Source organism: Acanthopagrus latus, chromosome 1, assembly GCF_904848185.1.
Source record: "Acanthopagrus latus isolate v.2019 chromosome 1, fAcaLat1.1, whole genome shotgun sequence".
NCBI lineage: Eukaryota > Metazoa > Chordata > Actinopteri > Spariformes > Sparidae > Acanthopagrus > Acanthopagrus latus.
Window position 1 is genome coordinate 5,984,652 of NC_051039.1, and position 16,291 is coordinate 6,000,942.

Below are 16,291 nucleotides of genomic sequence, written 5' to 3' on the forward strand. Positions count from 1 at the left end.
ATGGGATGGGAGTGGAGGGAGATCTCCACAGCAGTGATGATGAAGGACACTTCCTGAAATGTCAAATCAAAGTTGCAGTCACCACAAGTTCAATGTTAATGAATCAATGGATGAAGTAAACACAGAGGAGGGAGTTTAGAGTAGCCAGGAGATCTTGCTGAGCTGTGGGCGTTGAATTATAGAAGCCTGATAAACTGGCTTCAGCTCTTGACTCGAGGAACAAAGTTTGCTGGCATTTTGAGGCAGTTTTCTTTCTGTTTTGAATCATCATTAAAAACTTGATTGCACGGCGGGAGGTTTCTCTGCTGGTTGCACACTAAAAAACTGGTGTTTCATAAGATCTGCAGAGAGAAAAGTTGTGAAGCATCCCTGTTGAGTGAAGGAAAGTATCGACTGATGTTCTAATGCTGTTTTCTGAGCGCTTGAAGAGCTAAGAGCTGAACAGAAACATCGAAGAGCAGAATGAAAGAAAATTTACTGCTTTCATTGGCTAAAGGCAACATAAAGTTAGCTAACACAGTATAAAGTCTATCGTGGCTCCAGAGGAAGCTGCATGTAATCTGATGAACTTCCCCGAGGGATGTCGCTCAGTGGCGACATTGCATTGTGGGTAATGGAGGCACCAGTTTCTGAAGACGAAGAAGAATACGTGATGTAAAATGGATGAAGTCTCTGGTTCTGCTGTGCTGATTTCCATCATTTATTTTTTTTTAAATTTTCCATAATGAGTCCAGAATTGTTATAGGAGTGCAATGCAGACCAGTAGACCACTGCCTACTTTACCCACAATGCAACTTGCCAATTGAGTTACACCACTCGCTCATGCAATACAATCCCCAAGTCCTGTAAACTCACTTTAAACTTGTACTGAATTGGTGGAGTGATGATGATCCAAAATCAAAAAACCTTATTGGCTGTTGAAACTGGAGCAAAACTCAAAATAAGATCAGATTCACAAGTGATTCTGTGTGAGTTATTGCATGTTAGTGAGCCTGTTGGAGTGTGTTTGCAGTGAGTGTTTGGTGCATAAAGACTTTTTGATGACTGTTGTGTTCGTCAGTTTATCTGGACACATTCATCAAGGGAGGGATCTCATTTCTCCCACAGAGCAGAAATAATCAGAAGACTAAAACAGAGAAGAGGTCAGATTTATTTACAGACAATTTCAACAAACAATTTTTTTGTACAGCTGAAGTGATTGCCACTTGTTTACTCCAAGGTGAGCTGTTGATTTAATTTAGTTAAAGCTACTTTTGCTTTTAAAAAAAAATCACTAAAACGTGTTTTTCCTCTTACCTGGAGTTCAATCTACGCGTCCCAATAGTTACTTATGTAAATCTCTGACATTTAAAGACTCAAGCTGTTACTCAGCAGCATCTGATGATGCTCTTAGCAACGCAGCATTACATCTGAAAAGCTCGACATTGACGTCTTTTTGTTAAATATAATGAACGCTGTTAATCACAACAATCGGCAGACGCGGGTCGAAAAACAGTTTCTTGTTTCTGCAAAGAGAAAGAGGCAAAGTGTGGCGTCTGTAATTTTGGGTGAACTATCCCTTTATCTACCTCACAATGTCGGCCAGTACTTCATGTGACTGCCGAGCCTCGTGTCTTTATAAATAATAATCCTCTGTAGTGTCATTCATCTACATCTCCTCGTCCGTTCCCTCTGAGATCTGTCGACTCCTTTTCTCCCTCAGTCCCTCGCTCCCCCACACACACTCACCCACATCCCTCTCCTCGGCCCTCTTCTCTGTAATTCAGATTATTTTAATTCATGTTTCATCCTTTGCCGTTTTATTCCAACTTAATCTATTATTCACGGCCTCTTTTAAAAATGTAACAGTCCGAAGGTCACTGATCCGTGGCTGCACCTCACCGGCTCATACACGGCAGCACGTGCACGCACACACGCACATGAAAGTGCAAACACACAGAAGCAAACACACTAACAGACATGGAAACACATGAAGAGAAATTATGCATGAGGTTGGAGACTAAGGTTTTTCAGAGCGAGAGAAGGAGAAAAAGAAAGAGACGAATGGAAAGAGAGAAACGTATCATAGCTAAAGAAAACAAGAAATAAATGGATCACTGGAAACGAAAAAAATCTACTCTGTTTTTTTATTACCTGAAAAACACACATGACAGGTTGTGCAGCAGCAGAGTACAGTTACAAGAGTCTGCTTTTCTTCTTCCTCTGATTTTATTTCATTCAGAATTCAATCTGCAGGTAATATTTTATGATCTTTAACCCATTAAGATGGTTTGATATATTAAAGCATCATTGTCAAATGTATGTAAACCTATTTTGAGAATCACACAATACATAATGAGACAATATGAAATCATCCCGGTCTTAATGGCAGCTGTCACTGACCACATAAACCACATAAACCACAAAATTGTATCATTGCTTTCTTCTCTAATATAGAGCAAGAATGAACTTTGGGGGAAAAAAAACAAACGTTTAAAGTTTAAACACATTTAAAAGTACAAATTTCAGTACATAGACCTGTACATAGACATTCTCTACAGGCTTCTCCCCAAATCCACAGCTATTCACTCAAGTGGTCTTCTAACATGAGGGACTCAGTGTGTTCAGTCTGATGGTGACATTGATGAAGCAAAGTTAAGAGGCAGCGGAAGAGGACAAATGAAATGACTGCACTCAGACCATCAGACAGGAGGAGAGACGTGCCGGACAAAAGACAGGGAGAAAATGAGAGTAGGACGGAAGGTATGATGGGAAAATGGTTGGACAGGTGCTGCATAGTGAGCCAGCAGATGGTGGAGCTGGAAGAAGAAAAGGGGGAAACTGGGGAGAGATGGAGACAAAGACGCAGAAAGACGGAGAGCAGAGTACAGTGAGAGAGAGCAGAGGACGCAAATTAAGTTAGCAAACTTATAGAGGCGGAGGAGAAACGAAGGGAAGTACAGGCAGGAATCACACACACTCACACACACACAGTAGCAGCAGGGTGGAAGATCACAGAGCAGTTAAATAGGATCATCAGAATGAATAATTTACAGAAGTGAGTGACAAGGCTGCGGTCGAACGATATGTGTCTCACTTTGAAGCGCGCGCTCTCACACATAATGTACAGAAAGCCTCCCCTCTAACTCCCTCCGACTCTGATGTGCGTCTACGCGCTGAATTCTAATTGCTTCCTTTACCAGCCAATTAGACGGCAGTATCTGTCACCATGACAGCTCATTAGCAAATCAGCGTTCAGCTTTCAGGCAGCGTGTTTTTCAGCCGTGTGTTTGTGTGTTCCTCTGTGGACGTGTGCAGCAGTAATGCCTCATAACTTTGCCCAGTATGCAACAGCCGATCGCTGACCCGACCACGTGTGTGTGTGTGTGTGAGTGTGTGTGTGTCTGGCAGTGCTGCTATTAGCAGGAAATGGAAAATGCTGTTTTTTTTTTCCCCCCCGTGACTGTGCATGCAGATAGAGGAGAGAAATGTGAGCTCTGATTCTTGGCATTTTGTAACTGCAGTCGCTTCTGAATCCATTTTCATTTGTTTGGAGGAGAGATTAGCTCCACGCCTGGAAAAACATCGTCAGGCGACGCAGGGAAGCGGGTTTTGACTCCCTGCCAGAGAGGGAGCGACCCAGCAGAGCATGCTGGGAGTAATGACTAAGAACAATGGCGTCTTGCCTCATAACTGAGGGAGTTCAATTATGATCTCTCCTGCCGCAGCTCTAGCTGTACTTTACATTAAAGTCCAACTGAAATTTAATTGCATTTTTTTTTCCCGCCTTCAGATCTTCTCCGTAAATTGCGTTACAAATAATCAGAACCCAAATGAAAGACATGAATATTTTATATTTTCTGGTTTTATGATTGTGCCTACTGTCTGTGCAGTCTGAAAGTGATTACATATAGAGAAAAAAAACATTTCTGCACAACACATCCTCAAACCTTGAATGACTAAGTTGATTGTCAGTGACTCGCAAAACAGCGAGATTGTTTCTGCACAACATCAGGAGTAACAGACCTCCGTAGTACGGTCTCAGTTGGGTTCAGGCAAAATGACCTACTTCACTATACATTTTGGAAAACATTTGGGTTTGTGTTCAATAACTGTCTCTGAAAATTCAGCCACAAATGCACAGATACTATATTTGTAACTTATACTACTTCCTTGCTCTTTACATGACTTGATCTGACTTCCTCCTGTGCTGACATCATACTCACTACGGCCGCTGGAGGTGGCCAATACGGGTCGTAAAATAATGAAAATAAGATTAAGCAGCGATGAACGGGCTCTTGCAGTCCACACTCAGGCTGAGGCAACGTAGGATTGCGCGCCCACCTTTTACTTGCCTGTTATGTTGTAGTATATGATGTGGAGAAAACAAGCAGTAAATGTCATCGATCGGGTGATGTTTGTCTGACTTCCTGTGTCCAGTGGGTGGCGCTATGGATAGGACACAGTATTGATGCACAGACGATCCTTTCCTGCGATCCTCCATGCCCACCAGGTATGACATAGTCAAAAGCTTTTAACAACTTTTCATCTTCAAGGCATGAGGATGGTACCGATACTGTGAAGACTGTGGTGTTAAATCTGTAGGAGATAGTTAAAGAACGAGGCATGAATTTGTTAAAAATGGCACTTAACATCAAAATGGCCGACTTCCTGTTGGACTGAAGGTATGGGTCCAAGAGGGTTTTTTGTGCATCTGCTCATGATAAATATGCACACCGAATATCATTCATGAATGTGCATGTAGGAGGCAGGGTGTTACAATAAGGGGCGCTATAGAGTTCGCAGGCCACTCCCACACCCAATGACATTGAATTATCACGTTTTTTAACCAGCTGTGACTTATATTCCAAATTTGGTGAGTTTTGGGGTTTGTTCAGGCCTCAAAAACTGTGTTTACTTGGGAGAAGAATAATAAGAAAGAATTCCTACAGATACAATAGATCCTCGCAGGTTGTGACCTGCTTGGGCTCTAAAAATGTAAAATGGGCTGTCCAGATATACATGGACAGCCCACCAAAGTAAAGTCTATGTGTGGGAAACACCTTATTTTCCTGATTAAGACAGGCTGTTTCTGCATGAACACAAGCTTCTACATGCACAGTCTCTCATCTCTTGCTCTGATGATACACTCAGGACAGTTTAATTCCCATCCAAGCCTTTCAAGCGCTTCAGCTGCCAGTCACCTGCAAGGAAATTATGAAACTTTGCACTCACGAAATCTTGTGCGCCCAAAATATCTCATCCCACTTGCTTCTGTGCAGCTGCTAACAAATGCTGCCTGTCCGAGACTTGTAAGCTACAATTACCAGCGAGAGTTCATTTACATCTTGTGTGTCCATGAGTCTGCCTGCTCAGCTGTCAGCACACCCACTCAGAAGCTTGGAGGCCAAAGAAGAAATGCCTCTCCCTTTCAATGATTAAAAAAAAACCTAATCACCTAATAAACCTGCGAATAATTTTTGACACATGATTTCTAACTGGAGAAGAGGGGTGAATTTATCACCACAGCGCTGCTTTCAGTGTATATATACTGCTGTGGTGGTGGAGTGGGAAGTGAGGGGTCAAGCTAGCTGTTTCCTCTGAAAGCGGTCCACTTGTTCCTCTCTCGGTTTCGCCTGGCTGCCTGCTCGATTGTTCTCATCGCTCTCCACGCCTCCTTCACACAGTTTTTCGCTGCAGATTGTTCTCTGTCCTCTCCTGGTAGGTGTTCCTCCCATCCTCCATTCTCCCCTTTAACTCCCTCTGGATAGACTTAACTTCCTCCCTGTCCCAAAGCCCTGGGAGCTCTCTTCTTCCTATTTAGAAGGGATTTTGATGGCTTTGTCATCCGGAGTTTGTCCTTCGGAAAAAAAACTGTTTTTTTTTTTTTTTGTTGAAAATCTTAAGTGTCCACACAGACGCTGAAGTAATCCGAAATGCTGTGGGAGAGTCCTTTGATGTCCCACAGAGCAGGTTGGAGTCTGTGCATTCATTAACGATCCTGCCGACCGTCACACACTCCGGAGACCAAAGCGCTCACCGTCCTGACAGCGGTGGGCTTCCAGCAAAGCTGGATCAAGTCACGGTCTGTATAGTCAGTGGATGAAAAGGTGATAACACGCGAACAAACAAGTCCTGCTTCTGCATTTGCATGAATTAGCGTGCTTGTTGGTGGGCGATCGCGCGAATGAGCGGCCACTCGGGGAAAACAAGCTGTAAACACACCACTGACATGTTATCACCTCGTAATGTTGTGTAAAGTGGCTGTTTAATTACACATCCAACAGACAATGAGTAGCATTAGCATTTATTTGGAGTTGTGCTTCTTGCGAATCTCCAAGTCTAATATTCACTCCGCTTGTAGCTCTGGTTCAGTCTCCACCAACTCCTCTGGGACGTAGCTGCCTCTTCAGCAGCTAAACGCTCCATTATGTTCACCGGCTGGTCACTAACTTCGTCTGACTGCTGTTTGGTGCTCGGCAGGTAGCATGCAAAACAAAATAAAAAGAAAACATTTTCTTCTGCAGCTCGGCAAAGTAGATGAGATCTTTAAGTGTGAACTAAACCACTGAGCCAAACACAACAACAAAGTTGAGGGCTGTAAAATCAAACCGCTGAACTGGAAGACGTTATAGAGCGTTGCAGTACTGATGGAAGTGCAAAGTCATCTATAACTCTGAGTTACCCTCTTCACATAAACATAGTCATTTCATCTGTTTCTAGTATAAAAATCTAAATTCATGCAGCTTTAATGACCCCACCACCACACTTGTGTTGAGGCATTCATAGAAACTCTTTATGATTACGTTCAGAGTGCAAGCAGATAAGATTTGTTTCTCAAGTATCCACCTGGAGACAACATAAAGCTATATCTGCATGGGTTGCTGTAGTAGTTGGATTCTGCTCAGCCGCTCTGATACCTTGACTCTGGACGTTGTGTGTAGCGTTGCGTGACAAAAGACACCTTGAAATCCTGATATGAGCGGCCAGAGCGACCAAATCTGCTGTCCGGACTTCCTGGATTTAAGAATACAATCTGGTTTTGGGCTGGAAGTCTAAACGTAGGCTCATATGTGACTGACTGTTTTTTGCAGAAAAAAAAAAGTAAAGCTAGAATGGCACTCAGTAAAGTGCATAACTCCGCCAAGGTCCAAAAGTCCCCTTGAGTTAATTTCAGTCTGATCCGTTATCAAATAAATCGTGTTTATATCTGTTAGGTCCGGATTATTACTTGGATTAAATTCTCAAACGTAAACCAGCCGACTAAATACATCTGACGGGGTGAAAACACAACCTTCTTGCCGGAGATAGTTATTACAAAAGAATCCTTAAAATCGCACCTGCTCCTTCTGCCTCATGAAAAATATGTTAAAAAAAAAAAAAAAAAAGGAGTATCTGATGTAAAGTCCATTCTCAGCCTCTGTTTCCTCATGTGTTTGCTGAATATTGGACCAGGATCGGCTTCCTGGATAGCTGGTGACATCACCCTGCACTAATATGCATGAACATAACATCAACCTGCAAAAGATTACCATTATTTTAAAATTTAAACACAAATCTGCTGATTGTTATGCACTTTTCAACAAGGGTGCTCAAAAGCCTGCGCCAGTTTAGTTTAAGTGCACGGCATTTTCATTTTGCATATTTTTGGGAGAACATATTGGATCAACTGTGCGGCAAGTAAACAAATAACCATGTGTTGAACAGCATCTCTAATAAACACATATTTCACAAGGCTCGTCTTGGCACAGTCCACATGCTAAAAGGTGCTGTTGTGTCTCTGCCAACATTTAAAAGCTGAGAAAAGATTAAAGTTTCCTACAGCATATCTACTACCTGCCTCTGACAGCCACTTTTACACCATTTAAATGGGTTTCCCCGCCCTTTCACACCAACACAGCGGAATGAAGCGCAGCCAAAACTCTTGCTATGTAATGCCCCATTCTGAGCATGAAGCATTATATTGAAGTGGAAATAGACAACTTTCAACTCCCCGCCCCCCTCCCCCGTCCTCACCTTGTGCTGGGCTGTTGGCAGTGCCGTCAGCGTAAGCAACACGGCTACCGCTAATGTTCAAAAAGCATAAAACAACCGTAAGAATCGCAATTTGACCTGGAAAAAAACGCTGATCTCTGTACTTTGAAAAGGCGTCAAACACCCAGTTGTATTAGGTAGGCAGGTTTTGTTACGCACTGATCTGGTAGAAAGAATGCCTCGAGTCCCAGTGGTACGAGGAAACACGGGGAGCAGACTTTGACACGACGACGGTGCTCTCCACTGAGCGAACGCCCGTCTGTTCACTCTGCTTTTACCTCGGTTTCTATCCTCACCTTCTTTGCCTCCTCCATCAGCAGGGCTCTTTTTCTTTTGCAGTGTTGAGTTACTACAGTTGTTCCAGTCTTACCTGGGGATAGCAGCCAGGGAGAGCGAAAGCCTCTTCCTGTCTCGGTTGCGTATCGCAGACACACACTTCATCCTTCGTTTTCCCAGGATTAAACTGAGCCCACTGGCAGACTGAACAGCACAGTGGAGGTCAGGTTTATCGGGAACCAATCTATACACGGACGGTGGCACTGAACAATCAGTATCCCCTTCAGAATTATACGTGAAAGTTGACTATTGCCAGTTTTAGGAATGGAGCAGTGGAGCTGATCATGTCGCGTTGAGTGAAGTGTGAAATAAAGAAAAGGACGTCAAGGAAGCTGTGATTAAATGTGAAAAAATAAAAAATAAAATACAGAAAAAGAAACTTTTGTTTGGTCCAAGCCAGCATATGGTTTGAGGAATGCTGAGGGGGCGAAGGGTTAATCCAGTTTAATTTACACCACCATTCGTCTGAAAATCCACAAATCGTTTTTTTTTTTTGTCTTGTCTTGTCATCACTGAAAACAGCTTTGATTTTCCCTGATCGTCACACATCAGAACCACACATACATGAAACATGTATCACATGGTTAATTACACATGAGACACATGCGTGTGTTGCGCAGCAGAAGAGGGAAATGACATTCAGAGGAGTCAAGCCGAGGCTGCCATGACCGGCTCGCTGTGCCCTGAGCTCGCCTGCGGCCAACCTGATTTTTTCTCTTTTTTTCTCACAACAAATCAGATATCCCACACTGCAGACCTCCCACTGATGGAGACCAGCTGAGTCTGACTCACTCACACTGCTCCTGGGCTCGTTGGTCACTGTGTTTTTAGCCTTTACAGACTCAAGTCTGTGAGGATCACAATAAACACCCAGCTCCTCTCTCTGCTGTCCTCTCCAGTCGCAGTCAAGGGGACTACAGAGGAGCAAACGCACTGCCGATGCACAAGGAATAGCTAAAGAGTGCCCTGCATGTGTGTGTGTGTGTGTGTGAGTGTGTGTGTGTGTGCGAGATGGTTCAGTAGTAGTTTCTATGTTTAGTTAATTTGCCAGCAGTAATGCATCAGAGCCTCTGTTTTTAGTTATTCTTTGTTTTTCTGCAGGCTCCACATCCATCTCTCCCCCTCGTGTTTTCCCCCCTCTGTTTTTTTTTTCTCCCTCTGTTTCCTCTTCCACTTCATGATGCTTCACCCGAATGATTTCCATTTGTGTTGTTTTCCCCGGCTTTTTTAATGTCAAATGAGTTAGATAATGGCCAGGTGGACTCGGGCCAAAAAACGACCTTCGAGAGACAAAATTCTGTGTGTGGAGTCTCGCTGCCTGCAGTGATTAAAGAACGTCTGTGATGAAAAGCTGAGCTCTGCGGCAGCGCTCGGAGCACGGGAGCTCGGGGATGTTGACCGAACGTCGGACTGTTTATTTTGTCCAACGGGCTCACAGGACTGCGCGGAGACACACACACAGACACACATGCGTCAATATCGCTACATGTGTTGGCAATTCAGCTGACAGTAACACTCACCGGCTATTCATTTGTAACAGTGTGCTGTTTTGCCTTTTCACTCAGGCCTCCTCTTGTTCCCAGCATCCCTCTCTTCCTCATTCAGCCTCTCTCTCTGTCTCCTTGTTGGTTCTGTCCATCTCCACATCCTCAGGCTCAGACAAAAAGAAATGCAGAGCTGCAGTGTGTGTTGTTGTGTGTTCAGTTCATTTCCATAATTTTCCCGTCTTTTCTTCTCGCTTGATTGTGCAGGAAAATGATACACGTAGCTCATATTACAGACTGCATCTGTAGGCTGGACTCAAAAGACACAGTATGTAATGGCTGCCCATAGGTGTCATTCACTCAAAACAATGAGAACAAAAGGCGTAGTTTGACATTTTGAAGCAAGTGTGGGATCATGGGAGTTGTTGCCTTCATTGTTGAACAACCGCCACTGCCGATGGAAATCTATCTGACGTGACTCATTCAGAAGATGTTCATAGTCGCGGTGATGTTTTAAATGGCGACTTTCCTCCCTCACGTATTATCTGATGTTTTCCCCGGAGGTTAAAGCAACAGGAAGCCAAACAAAATGCATCATCACCTTGACTGAAATTAGTATTTCTGTTGAGGAAATAATCTGTTGTTAATCTGTTGCATAATAACGTATGCAACAGCAAACTTCAACTCCAATTTTAACAAACATATAACAAAGGTCTTAGTGTTTGTAGATGTTTTACTTTGGACATGGCTCCGTAAAGAGTGTATGTTTTGAAATCCTGCAACAGACACAAAGCGAATGTTCATGTTTAAGATCTGTGCATTATGAAAGGACAGAATTTCAGCCAAGTGAAAACATGTTGCTGTATCACGGCTCTGAATACTGACACTTTGAGCATGTTGCATCTTGACTAACACTTTGGTCACAAAGACCTCCGACTTGACCCTCATGTCACAGACTTGAGATCCAAAAGAAAAAACGTGAATGAACGCGAACAAGAGCGAAACCTTCTTCAGCGTGAGATCGACAGAGTACTCAGTAAAAGGAGAGCGTAAGGTCGGGGGAAATGGCACAATGGAAAACCTTTCAACTATTCAGCGTCAGGGTGCTGCAATATAAACGATTTGAAGATCAAAAAACACGCATGCGCCATCTCCAACACGTGAGTAGATCTAACACGTACTTCAGACCAGGTGTGCACCACGTTGTCTTCTCTTCTCCCTCCGTCTGAAGCTCTCTGTGTCCCAGTCTCCTCTGATTGGTCAGCTGACACATGCCTGACCTAGCACGACCAAAAACAACCGTAAAATGTCAATTAAAGGTGCATTTATACACTTAATTTTGAATGATGTATGAGTGATGAAGTTTCCCTGTTTCAATCCAAGTGCTGTAACTTTAATATATCCCTCTGAAATGTAATAATGATGATTAAGATGTCCCAGTGATGATTGTTTACAGACACAGAACAAGGGCACTTTAAATAGCCGCAGCCACGCGCACTGGGTGGTTGTAATGACTGGTGCTGTCGGAGAACCGTGTTGATTTGATACAATTAGTGCACTTCTTATTTCTGTGCCGTTCATCACATTACGGCCTAATGAGTACGAGTATGAGCAAAAATATTTATACACAAACAAGTGAATGTTTCTACATCCATTCATGGCGAACCGTTGGAGTGGTAATGAGGCTCTTGTGTGTGCGCCAAATTCCTCAATAATTGAGATTTATAGAACAGAATCAGGGGCAGACGGCTTTATAGATCTGATTCAAAGAATGTGTGTACATATTTCTGTCTTACTTTCAGCCAGCTGTAGTTTTTTTTTTTTTTTTTGCACTCAAAGCTCAAGAATGAGAGACTTGATTTAGATCCGTCCTGAAATGACTCGGACTATGACCTGGATTTACACCCAAAAGACTTAAAAATCAATTGCAACACGTGTTTGTATGTGTCTCTGGGGAAATAAGAGAGAAGCAGAAGATAAACATTTGGTGATTAATGCAATAAGTAAAAAGATGAGGGATGTTCACATACAGTCTCCCCAGAGGTATCCAGAACATCCTTCGCCTGAAATTACTGTCTGACTTTAACACGTCTGTCCTACACTGACAAAAGCTAATGTGAGGAAAAATCATGTGTAATTTACGTGAGCCAAAATGTCCTCTTTTTTTTGGCACTTAAAAGAGATATTTTTGAATCAAAGACTGATTTTTGGAATCACAGGGCTGCTCAGATGACAACAGTCGCTTGCCAAATTACAGCGTAAATGGGTTACGATGCAGAAAAGCACCTTGACAGAAGACTAGACTCGTCAGAATAGTGCATGCATAATATAAACATTCAGTCAATTTGCATTAAATTATCCTGCAAAATGTAGATAATGAGATTATTCAACTCGCATTGTTATTCCACGATTTTTGAATCTAATATGTAATTCTGCAAAGACACTCGGAACGTAGAAATGTGCTGCAAAGGAATCAAATAACGCTGCGTAGAGTCTCAGAGGTGTATAAGACATCGAGAACACCTGATAATACAAGCATGCAGTAATTACACTGAACAGACTCGCAACAGATGAATTGTTTGCTTAACCACTTCCTGAACAGAAATGGTCAGATCATAGCCTGGAAAATGTAGATAAGAGCAGACAAGTCAGGATTTTCAATTTCTCAACATGTTGAAGCAGCAAGTAAGAGTGTTCTGAGTCTGGAGGGTGGTCCTAAAATCAAAAACACAAGCGCGAAAATGTCAGGAATGGATCAAAAATTGATGATGATGCCAGAAATTAGTTCGGAAGAGTTTGAAATTGTGAAATAACGTCCAGACACAAGGAACGGGATGACATCATCGACCAAACAGCTGACCGAGTCTTTACAATCAAAGCCAACACAGTACAAATGTTCACCTATGAAACAAAACCACTTAATTTGATGTCACAATCTGTTAATAACATGAAAAAATATGCTATTCCACAAAAATATGAATATTATAAATGATGGTGTAATATAACAACTTTCATTTTATTTGCATGTATATGAATACTTTCACATAAAAATGTTTGCAAGAAATTTTAATAATCCTTCTTAGGAAAATATACAGTCAGTATATGTAAAAAAAAAAAAAAAAAGATTCTTCCCTCGAGTAAAACAAATATTTCTATTGATTTGATAACTATATTACATTGACCACTGTTAGCTAGATGAATTATTTAGAGTGATAACAGCTTAAGTTAGAAAAACACCTGATCAGGACGGGAAGGTAGGTCTGATGAGACGTGATGATGTGATGATGTCGGCGTGGGGAAGTTTACTCTCAGCATTCCCAGCTAGAGTTTCATCGGGTAGCGTTTCATTTCCAAAACTCTTTGATTATTCATCCTCAAATCACTTTTATTCCTGTGACACCGGGGCTAACTAGCTCTACCCTGCCAATACACAAACAGTGCTGCTCACCATGTCTTTCACATGGATCATTAACTAATCCATCATATTATAGATATTTAACACCATTTGACAGACAAAAAAGCATGATGTTATACTAGCTAGACAAAGCTAATGTTAACAGCTGGTGACAGGTGTCTCTACAGCTGACACACTCACACACAGTCGCCCTCTCTAAAATAAGACTGAATGGTTTTTGTTTTCTGAAATGGAAGAACGATTGTTTGAAGAATTACTTGCAGTGGAACAGAGAGCTGGACAGAAGCAGAGGCAGTGACTGACAGCAGGGCTTTAGAAAACGGCCCTCTGTGAGGCTTTGTGATGGAGTTGTGTTCAAGGTGTGAAATCACATTTGTGATCATTTTGTTGAGCTTGTAGTTTGTGCTGATGTCTGACAGAATTTAGAGGAGCTTATTATATTTCAGGGGAGCCTGAGCTAAGATAAAAAAAAAAAAAAAAAAAAAAAAAAAAACGGGAACTCCCTGCAGCAACAGGTAGTTTTCTTTGCTCAGCTCACCCTTGTTTTTGTCCACAGTCTGAATAATAGTAGTCTTTTTTTTTCTTTTTTCGTATCCTTATATAGTCTAAACACACACGCAGAGGTCTGCCCGACACTCGAGGATGAACAGTCATGTGACGGAGAGGACAGCGAAGGTTGTAAACTCTCTCCGTGTGAGATTGTGTTTTCCCTGTGAGGCAGAGCCACGGATTAGCCTTGGAAAGTAGGAGCTCTTTCTCTCCGCCTCCCTCCCTCCCTCCCTCTCTCTCTCTGTCCATCACTGACTTGCCAACTGTCAGATGTTGCTGTCATCCTCCGCCGTCCCTTCATCTGTCTCTCTAATGGGAATCCCCCTCTGTTTTCTCTTCACACGGCCCTTATTTCCACAATCCCTTGCTTTTCTCTCCTTCCTCTGCGTCCCATTTCTCTGTCTATCCTTCCTACCCCCCCCTCCTCTGACACACTTTGAGGTGTCCCATTAATTGTGTTATATAAATCCAATTTTTTTCATTATTATTTAACGAGTTTCACTTTACCACAGTAACCAGGGGAAATGAGCTGAGTCCAGAAACCTTGGGTTGGTCTGTAACTGTGCTGCTAGCTGTCCCTGTTTGAGCTTTTTGAATGTGGCAGGCTGTCAGTCTGCGCTGCCGCCAAACCATTTTCAGAAATGTCTCACCTTTGTCATTCTAACCACCGTCTGTCTTCCCCTTTCTCCTCCCCCCACCTTTCTCTCCCTCTCTGTCTCTCTTTTTGATAGTGATGTGAGAGGCACGCCGAGACTCTGCCGGTTTCGGAGAAGTCCTCCATCTGCAGAAGGTAAAGTAAAGTTTTCCCCTCCTTCCTCTTTCCCCCAGTCTGTTTTCCATTCTGCTCTCCGTCTCTTGCTCCTGCACGCCAGCCTCCGCTGCTGGATGAGAAGACATCAGCGGAATACCAAACGCCGCTTTAACCGCCCAGACGGAAAATCACATGCGGCAAATATGAGCAATAAACATCACACCTACAGTATGTGCAGGAGTCGTTATAAATGCAGGTGCACACACGCGTGCCGGCACCAGAGTGAGCAGGATATTCATCATGTGATTTACGCTTTATTTCCTTTGGGAAAACGTTCATGACACAAGCACAAGTGTATATCGAGTGTGTGTGTGTGTGAGAGAGGGACTCAAAAACCTATTTTGTTTCCCTTTTCATGAGAAATTGTGGGCTGTCAAAGGTTTAAAGGCTGCAGCCACACAAGGACGACAGGATTTGTAACAGAGAAACAAAGGCGCTCGACGTCCACGCAGCTTAAAGCTTCGCGCATCGCGTTTACCTCGTCGTGCACCACAGCGCAGTGTTTATTTTGGAGCATGTCGCGGTTTTTTATCCAATCTGGTCTGAAATAAACATCAAGCCGGTGCAGCAGGACGAAAACGCAGGCCATCGCATGATGTTGTTTCTTTACTCGGCACCCAGAGTATTCACAGAGGAGTGTGTCTTTGTTCCCAGAGTCCTTTATTCCCCAGTTCAATATCCCATTAACACATATTAACCATCCAATTGGTTTCAGGTCAGAGCCCTAACCCGCGTGAAAACACAGGACCGCAAGGAGAGCACGTCAGTAGGGATGGGGAGATGGTTAGCATCTGTTTTCAGTGTTGAACTTCCCTCAAATTACAGAGTTCAGTCTCCAGTTTGTATTGTGAAGCTGCCAGTTTCACACATAAACACCTGGACAGGCCAGTCACACAAGAAAGCGTCTAATAGACCAGCCAGTACCTGTTGCTTCGTCTGTTAAGAGGGAAAATGAGGGGAGCAGGAGATAAAATGCAGCACTGAGAGAGCAACATTTTTATGGAGGAGCTTCAGGTGGAGATTAATGATGTTCACAGGATTTCTGGCTGAATGAGACTGTTGGTGTCCAGTCGCCACGGATAAAATGTTGGTAGCTTAAGTTTCTGCAAACCATATGGCAAACACATTACAGGTGGAGGGGGTGGTGGTGTAGTAACAGGTGAGGAGTGATCACCGTGTGAGACTGCGTTTCAACATCTGTTAGCGTGGCGCCGAGCTTGTGGTCACAAAAGAGCTGATATTTTCTGACAAGAAGTCAGGACATTTCCAGAAAGTGTTAGTGGCGACAGAAACAGGTGTTTTAAGACAAATCATGTTTATAATCTGAGTTTTATATCTGAAGGTGGACAGGACTGAGTTTGAGGTGAGGAGGCTGCCACGCCAGGGATCGCACGTCCAAAAACTAGGTGTTTTTTGAGGAGACCTCAGGGTTAGGGTGTGTTTGTGGCAGCCAAAAAAGGTTTTTTTAGCCAAAACATGATGCTCTCCTAACTTTTACCAAGTGGATTTTGTGCCTAAATGTAGAAGTGTACAGTTTCAAAATAACTTTGGTTCTGGAGGCAGAGTGAACTGGTGGGTCTATAAGATGGTTTGACATTTGATAGAGTCTCACTCGAGGGCGTATCCACCCAAATGTTAATCTGAGCAGTGTTGATAAAGCTTTGAAAGATAATTCATGTGTCA

General features: G+C 43.0%; 1 protein-coding gene across 4 annotated transcripts in view; it reads left to right on the forward strand.

Annotated features, from left to right (window-relative positions):
* Positions 1 to 16,291, forward strand: part of LOC119017038 (protein ELFN1-like) — a 128,764-nt gene that overhangs the window by 68,936 nt on the left and 43,537 nt on the right. For 2 of the 4 annotated variants that reach the window (XM_037093432.1, XM_037093456.1), the window contains exon 3: positions 14,529 to 14,587. The exons of the other annotated variants lie outside the window; for them this stretch is intronic. The gene's annotated coding sequence lies outside the window, so the exon portion shown is untranslated. The remainder of the gene's footprint in view (positions 1 to 14,528; positions 14,588 to 16,291) is intronic. 4 annotated transcript variants of the gene reach the window in all.